Source organism: Panicum virgatum, chromosome 9N (genome assembly GCF_016808335.1).
Source record: "Panicum virgatum strain AP13 chromosome 9N, P.virgatum_v5, whole genome shotgun sequence".
NCBI lineage: Eukaryota > Viridiplantae > Streptophyta > Magnoliopsida > Poales > Poaceae > Panicum > Panicum virgatum.
Genome location: NC_053153.1, coordinates 48,149,356 through 48,158,110, shown reverse-complemented (window position 1 = coordinate 48,158,110; position 8,755 = coordinate 48,149,356). Strand labels below are relative to the sequence as shown.

The following is an 8,755-nucleotide window of genomic DNA, read 5'->3' as shown; positions in this document are numbered from 1 at the left end:
GCCCAAACCCCGTGCTACCCTCAGGCTGGTACGAGGGCTGGCCACCCTGGTCATAAAACCCGTAGGCCTCCTTAAAGCTAATGTGAGTGGTGTCTGGGTGAGGCCGTGCTGAGGCATCTGGTGAGAGTGCAGCATGTGATGGTCCGGCTTCCTGGGAAGCACGGGCCTGTCGTGAAACTCCTGGCTGGCGAGAAGTTCCTACCTGGCAAGATGTGCCTGCCTGACGGGAAACTCCTGCCTGCCGTGACGTGCCACCCTCGGCCAACTATGCATCACGCCGAGCTCTGCCACATGTCATAGGACCAGCTATGCTATGGCGTGCTGGCTCCTTCTTTTCCATTTGGAGGGTAAGACGTTTCACGGAGTAGAGCGAGAGTTTCGGGCATGGCAGCTCGAACTCCCTCTCATACCCCGGATAGCACATGAAGACTGAGTTCCCGGGACCATCATGCATCATGTGCGCGTGAACAAAGTGGTCCAGACCAATGAAGATTCGGTACTCATCCATCACGGGCAGATGTGTGACTTGTGCATTCTCCAAAACACTGACATACCGCGCAATGTGAGTGACCAGTGAGGTTATGTCGATGGGAGATTTGCACGTGATCATTTTCTGCCAATGTGCGACCGTGCCCATGACCGGTGAGTAGCAAATCTTCTTTGCCATAGCATAAAGGCACATGAGCTTCGAGGAACTACATAGCCTGAGGTCTGCTCGGGAAAATACTACCATGGCTAGGTACTTGGCTAGAACCCTCAGAGTTGGATTATGGATGGAGACTATGCTGTTCTTACTACTCACTGGTTCATCTGAGATTTCATTCCACCAAGCACTACGGTCATATTCAGTTAATGCATTAGCTTCTAATATGCATTTCTTACTGAATCCTAGCGCATTACTAAAGTCTTTGGGTAGCATTTCAAAGAACTCATTGAAAAAGCGGAAGTGGATTTTAGTTTCTTTTCCAACGGTTTCGACATGGAGTGTACATAGGAACTCCATGGTGAGAAGGTGCGAACCTGGTTCGGTGATGTCGGCGAAGCATGACCATCCCGCGGTAGTGAACGCTCGGTTCTTGTCCTGGCGGAGTCCCGTCATCATGAGGAATTCTGTATCGAACCGCTTGGCGTGGTCGTATGACTGCTTCTTCAACAGCTCGAGGGCATCCTTCTCATAATCAGTCCGGATGACGATCTGATCGACCAACGTCAGGACTCTGATTTTGAGACGAAGCCTCGGGATTGCTGGAGAGGCAGGGGCTTCCTCCTCTTCTTCCTGGAATTGTGACGGTCGGCGGACAGAGTCCACTGACATGTCATCCCGGGAGCCTGATGACGCTCGCGAACTACGGGATCGGGATGACGAGCCCAGCTTTTTCACCTTGCCTTTGATGTTCCCCCACAGCGACATGGCTCCTGCAAAAGATTAGTACAGAGAATATGCAGGAAAAAATAACCAGAGGGGGTCAGTGGTTAGTCGTCCTTGTGGGGATCAGTCCACCACAAACGTTCTTCATTCAGAGCTTGATTATTCTTCTGGAAATATTTTTTGTGGTTTTCACTTTTTTTAGGAGAGGGTTACTACTAATTTTATTGGATTAGTGCCGGGCTAATCTCAGCACTACTATTATTTTTGTGGGGCTAGCACTTGAGTTGCTTGGCTTAATTAACTTCTAAGAGCTTCATTAAGCAAGAAAACTCAGAGAGAGGAAGAGGGAAAATGTGCTCGGGAGAGTAACCTGCGTACTCAGAGCGATGATGCGATGATCGATGATGACGAGGTGGCTTTTATAGAGGGGCGCAGGGGCCAGGCCGGCCAGCCTGCATGGCGCCGGGCGGCACCTCCAGCGGCCCTCCTTGCTCGACATCGAAGTCTAGCTCGTAGGCTTGCAGGTGATCATGCTCCGGTGGGTGATGACGTGACAGGAGCAGTGGAGAGGCGCCGGGCGGCCATGATTAGGCCGGCCGGCCTGCCTCCCCCTCTGCACCATGATCACGTCCACTTTGGCTTGCCTCTTGTGCACTCAAAGCCCCGGTTCCCTGCTGCCTCCTGGCCAAATGAGAGCATGTGGGGCCGACCGGCCTAGGTGGGGCCGGCCGGCCTACTATTTGGCCGATTTTTTTTTTATTTTCTTATATGCAATGTAACAAAATTTTATGCAAAACAAAAATTTAAACTTGAGTTTGAAAAGGTAAACATGCCATGACTCTAGGGGGGTGTTCGGCTGATCCGAAAGCCGGCTGATTTCGGCTGATTTAATAATATTCTGTGAGAGAAAACAAGCCGAAACAAGCCGAAACAAGCCGGGACAAGACAAGCGAACAGGGCCTAGGAAAGAAAGATTATGCAAGGAATTTAAACTATCCTATATGCAGATGCAAGGAATGGATATGTACCATGGTTCTCATGGTGATAGCTTGGGTTTTGAGTCCTGAGCGGGACTCTCCATACCTCGAGTTCTATTATCGCCGCCGGATGGAGTTCCAGGCGAAGACACTTCTCTCCGCCATTCCTTCTTGGTGGCAGGTTTCGTTTTGATCGCTTTCGCCTCCTATTCCTGGAATTCTCTACGAAGGATTCGTCGTCTTGTGTTCCTGTAGTTGTGCACTCTGATTTCCCTATCGATTCTTAGTTGTTCCAAGAGCTCGGCAAGCATATCGATGGTGGGTGTTGATGGCTTCTCCTGCTCTTTCTCGGATTTCTTCCGGTTGAATGATTTGACCTGGGAACATTGTTCTACCTTCGGTCGGAAGGCGAACCTCTCCGTCTGCCCATTGATGTTGAGCTGAATTTCTCCGGCTCCGAAATTAATGTGTGCGTTTGCGGTACTCAAGAACGGCCTTCCCAGAATGAGTGGCGTCTTGGCGTTGACCTCCATATCGAGGACGACGAAGTCAACGGGAATAAAGAAGTTCCGGATTTAACCGGAATGTTCTCTGCAATTCCCGCGCGGTAATGGACTGTCTGGTCCACTAGCTGCAAGCACATAGCAGTAGGGGCAAGCTCATGATAGTTTAGTTTATCGTAAACTACCTTGGGCATGACGCTGACGCTTGCTCCCAGATCACACAGAGCGTGTGAGAAATGCTGACTCCCGATTGAACATGTGATTGTGGGGCATCCTAGATCTTTCGTCTTCTCCAGGAGAGGATCGAGTATAGCTACGCTACACTCCTCTGTGAGTTGCACGACCTCGGTGGTGGGTAGGATTCTCTTGTTGCCAAGTATATCCTTGATGTACTTGGCATAGGTTGGTACCTGCATAGCATCAAGAAGTGGTATATTGACATACAACTTCCGTATTACCTCGACGAACTTGCCGAATTGCTCGTTGGCCACCGGTTTCCTTAACCGTTCCGGAAATGGTAAGGCAGTAGTGTCCTGAAACTTCCGTGACGTTCTAGGGGGTTCCACGGTTTCCTCCTGGGCAGTAGTTATGTTGGACTCTTCTGCCTCCTCCTGATCTTCGTCTGCAGCAGAGGTATTGCTGGCGGGTACGGCTTTCCACCGAGATCCTGCATCTTTAGGGTATGGTGGTTCTTGCGTGGGCTTACCCGTCTGCGTAGTTACTGCACTAACACTCTCTTTCGGTGGAACTTCTGGATGCCCAGGAAGTTTTCCCGAATTATTGTTAGGACAAGATGAGGCTAGTTGAGCAACTTGAGTTTCTATCATTTTGTTGAAGCTCAACTGGTTTTTAATAACAAAATTTATTCCCTCTAGTTGTCAGGCCAAAGACTCCAATATTTTATCATTAGCAAGGAATTTCTTACTAATGTTGCCATTAATTTGTTTCTGGCCATAAACTAGGTCCTTTAAAGAAGCCTAGAAATTGTTATTAAAATTCATACCTTGCTGCTGACTGAAGGGGAGGTTGGGTTTTGAATTCCAACCCTGTTGAGGATGGAAGCCTGAGTTGTTGGAGTTGTTCGCCCCAACAAAATGAGCTTCCTCCTGAGTGACTGGGCAAGAGTTACCCATGTGTCCAGTTTCTCCGCACACCTCGCATGTCATGCGAGAATCCATAACTTGGTTAGCCTCCTGGTGTGGAGACTCCAGTCTCTTCATGAGAAGGTCCATCTTAACAGCAAGCATATCGATACTATCGATCTGATGAACTCCCTTGCGGGTTGTTGCTGCCTATCACCTTTCCAACTTTGGTTGGAAGCAATCTTCTCTACCAGCGCTTTCGCTTCAGGTACGCTGAGTGAAAGAAAGGAACCACCTAATGCTGCATCAATGTGATTCTGAGCTGGCATGTTCAGGCCATTGAAGAAACTCTGAATGATCAACCATTCCTCCATGCCATGGTGGGGGCATGCTGCAATGTATTCCTAGAATGTCTCCCAAGCTTCCGGAATAGCTTCATCCGAGAGCTGTTGAAATCCAGAGATTTTACCTCAGAGGGCATTGATTTTGCCCACCAGAAAATACTTCGTTAGGAATGCATTGGAGCAAGCTTCCCATGTAGTGAAGTCTGCTTTGTTGGTGTAAAACCACATCTTCGCCTTGCCTAGCAAGGAGGATGGGAACAGTCGAAGACGGACGTTGTCCATCGTGGTACCTCTGGGGTTGATAGTGCTGCTCACTTCCAAGAAATTTTGAAGTGAGCGTTGGCATCCTCCGATCCCTTTCCACAAAATGGACTCGCTTGAACCATGTTCACCAGTCCCGACTTGAGCTCAAAGCCATCATTGCCTTGGTCATTGTTCAGTCCAGTAGGAATGTGGCTGCTGGACAAGGCCGAGTACTGCCTGAGAGTCTTGGCCATGGGTGGTGCTGAGACTGACAAATGACGTTTCCAAGTGGGTTTCTTCTGGGGTGGGACGACGCGGTGTCTCACAATTCGCCCAATTCTCTGAGGATTTGGATCGAAGTTGGATGGTAGATCAAAACCGGTCATGCATTGCTCTGCATCGAGTAAACAAGAGAGAGAGAGAGAGCAATGGTAATCCCGCTAAAATTAGCGGTGATAAAACAGTATGGTTTCTCACTCAATTATACGATAACTTTAGCCAATTGCTTCCCCGGCAACGGCGTCAGAAATGCTTGTTGGTGTCTCTTATGCTCAATCTGAATAGGTATTCTGCAAGCGAACAGAATTCACCGGTGTAGCACTTCACCTTGGAGTATTTCAGGGTATCGTGAAAATCCTTAGGGAAGCACTATGGTAAAGTGTATCGTAAATCGTAGTGTCAACTTGTACTGAAATTACCAACCGACTAATCCAGCAGGGGTAAGCCAGATAACTGATAAGTGGCCAGGCTATGACCGTGCGACACATAGGAGATTCTATACCTTAGAGAGGTATTAGCTGGGAGGACAACGAGCGAGAAAGGACTCATGAAACACTTCTAAACTACTGAGCTAGCCTCACTAGAACAAATCTAAGCCTCTAACTTGGTGTCGGAACTAGGAGCTTACTTCGGCGGCCTAAGCGAAGGCCGCAGACAGAGGTGAGAAGAGGCCCAACATACTTTTGGCAATCCTACTGCTATGAAAACACCCGAACGTGGTGGACTAAGAGGGACGGACAAGGCTGTCACCACTTGCCGCCTACCACTGTGGTACCGTGGGGTGGAACACACTTTCCAGCTAGCACTGAGTCAGACACCACGTTTGCTCTCGGTACTAGGATTTATCTTGAGGCCTTCAAGAGAAATCCCCCTCAACCTAGTGAACTAACTTGAGACTAACCCCGATAAGCAAGAAAGGGAACTTAAACTGAACTAGAGGTAAAAACTAACCCCGATAAGCAAGAAAGGGAACTTAAATTGAACTAGAGGTAAAAACTTACTCCCGCAGACAAGTACAAGTACTTGGGAAGATAAAACTTGCGGAAAGTAAAGCTGACTCAAGTAAATACAGAAGATAACTTATATTGAAAATAGTCAAAGGAAAAGATACAAGAGCTTTACTGAGCTCCGATGACGACTCCGGATCCCCGAGACAAGCTCGACTCGACTCTAACTCCCAACTACTAACCTACTCTAGACTTGAGAAGAGAGAATTGCTCCTTTTGAGTGTGTGTTTACAAGTGAGGGGGAGAGTGGTATTTATAGGCTTCCAAGGTAGGTAGAAGTTTGGTAATTTCGTTGGCGCCAGGTGCACGCAACTATAGAGGCGGTGCTTAACTTCCACACGAAGCCGGGAACCGAGAGGCTGCAAGGTGGGGCCGGGTGGCCCAACCTAGGCCTTCTGTGGGTGGCCATTGATCCCTCCTGGACGTCGGTGCTTCGGGTATCTTCCTCAGATTCTAGTATCTTAGGCCGGGCGGCCTGGGGGAGGCCGGGTGGCCTGGTCCCGGGGCCACTCGGCCCTCCATTTCGCCGACGTTCCACATCAACGCTCCACACTACCTCTGGACTGGGTGTCTTCCTCATTTGACGCTCTTGGCACTGGCAGGTGGGCTTTTGGGTTGATCCTTGTGCCTTCCGGGTCCACCGACAGGATATGAAATGTTCACCTTGTTCTGGAACCTTATGGACATGTCACATTGCGCCAGTGAAATTATTGGACCCATGTATGTGGAGGTGTCAGGCCGGTCGGCACGGAATGTGCCGGGCAGCCGGGATTTTCTCTGATTTCGACCACCTTTGGACCTTGGATTCCTGCAAACACAACTCATCCAAAACTTGTGGAACTTATTAGAATCAAATAAAATATGCATGGAACATAGTGCAAAACTCAATTTATTTCAGAGAAGTTGACGGTCAAAATGTGAGATAATGGCCGTCAACAGAGGTCTGTGGAAATACTGGACATTCGGGCAAGGACTGCCGAGAAACCCAGGAAGAAGCCATGCTCATCAACAACAATGGGTTTCGTCCACAAGGAGCTCAGGGGTGGAATCAACTACGCCCATTTTATAGGGATGAAATGGAAACACAAATTTCAATCCTAATCAGCCTACCCTAAGGGATTTAGTCTATGGTCAGGCAAAGATCAATGATACAATTCAGAACAACTGACTGCCAATGACAAGTCCCAGGAGACCTTTCAGGCCAAAGTTGACGGATTCTCCACTGCTATCAAGAATCAGCTGAGATTTAACAAGTTGCTAGAAACCCAACTAGCTCAGCTGGCTACTGCTACCCCTGTAGTTGATTCAGGGAAGATTCCGGGTCAACCTGAGTTCACCTTAGAAAGTGTCAACATAGTAACTGCGATATGGCGGAAGCCACCACGAAAGGCACACTACTCCAGCTATATTGAGAAGCTCACACGACCAAAAAGAGGATCGGGGGTGAATTAGCAGCATCAGTCGGAGGAGATCCCAGGACACCTATGATCAGCTGCTCGATCTATGATTGCCATTTCGAGCAGGCTCTATGTGACCTTGGAGCAAGTGTCAACATTATGCCCAAGGCCACATTTGAGAAACTCAGTTATCCTACTCTTTCCGTTACTATGATGTGCGTGCAACTGGCTGACTCTACCATACGATACCCTGAGGGTACTCTCATTCTTGGGTGACCATTTTTGAGGGACGCCAGAGCAATAATTGACGTCAGAACTAGAACGATCGGCCTCCACATCATGGGAAAGAACATGAAATTCAGGTCCCAAAACAAAAAGCAAAAATTGTTCCTGATACATGAGGATGACATAATAGAAGAGCTGCATGCTGAACTCGGCTGTGAAGACTGGGAGGTACACGAGCCTCCAACAACCTGGGAAGATTGGGAAATTCATGAGCCCCAATAGAACCAGACTGGGAGGAAGGGGAGATCCGCGAGTCTCCAGCAGAACCAGGCTGGGAAGAAGGAGAGATTCGTGAACCACCAACGGAATCAACTTGGAAAACCTACAACCAACCGTTCAAGAATCTGTCTCCCACTCCACCTACAACACCAAAGAAGACTAACAAGGCATAGCACAAGAAGAAGACGTCATCGTCCACCACCAGTTCTGCAGATATGGACGAATCAACCTCAACCTAACCAGGTATGGAGAAAGGTCCTGCTCATCGGACCCTAAACCAAGAGCTATCTTGGGGGAGGTCCCCTCCTCCAAGTCCATTTATCCTTTACTACTTTTTTTAGTTAAAATAAAATAAAATAAAAATTTATTTCCCTTTCTAATATGTTTGTAAAATGTTTGATCTCTTCAGAGTTGAAGGGATGAAAATTTGCTCTTTTCTGCTTAATTTTTCTGTCTAGTTTATAACTTTGGAGCTTTTTTAATTTTGATTTTGATGGATTGATAAACTTCTGGCTAAAAATCAAAAATCCTATGGGTTGCATATGTTTAATCCAAGTCTAAATTGTTGTGAATTTAGATATGGTAAATAGAGCAATATAATCTTTTTCTAAGTGATGCTTGAAGTCTAGGGTTTGATTTTTTGCAAAAAATATATAAAATAAGAAAGGTAAGTTCCTCGATGATGCAAAATACCTACCAGATCCATATGAGTAATTATTGCAAAACCTTATCCATATGCTGTTTGTTATTTCATTGAGTTTTGTCAAACACTGCTAGAAAAAGGCAAATACGTACCGGGCCGGAACCCCCGATTTGTACCAGGCGCCGACCCGGTATCGCCTGGCCAGTACTAAGTGGGCTGCCACTTAGTACCGGTCAGGTGGCCCGGTACTATAGGTGCACTTTAGTCCCGGTCGGTAACACCGACCCGTACTAAAGTGCCTGCCACGCATTCGCCGCTGGTGGAGCACTTTAGTACCGGTACTAAATGTCTTTTTTTTTCTTTTCTGTTTTTTTTCATTTTTTGAGTTTCAACAAATTTGTATTCGT

The 8,755-nt window shown here is 47.7% G+C and overlaps 1 non-coding gene across 1 annotated transcript; it reads left to right on the top strand.

Moving 5' to 3' along the window:
- The first annotated feature begins 4,303 nt into the window (after window positions 1–4,303).
- On the top strand, window positions 4,304–4,410 carry LOC120693710. Its single transcript, XR_005683164.1, has one exon. It is a non-coding gene; the product is annotated as a small nucleolar RNA R71 (small nucleolar RNA).
- Window positions 4,411–8,755: the final 4,345 nt, after the last annotated feature.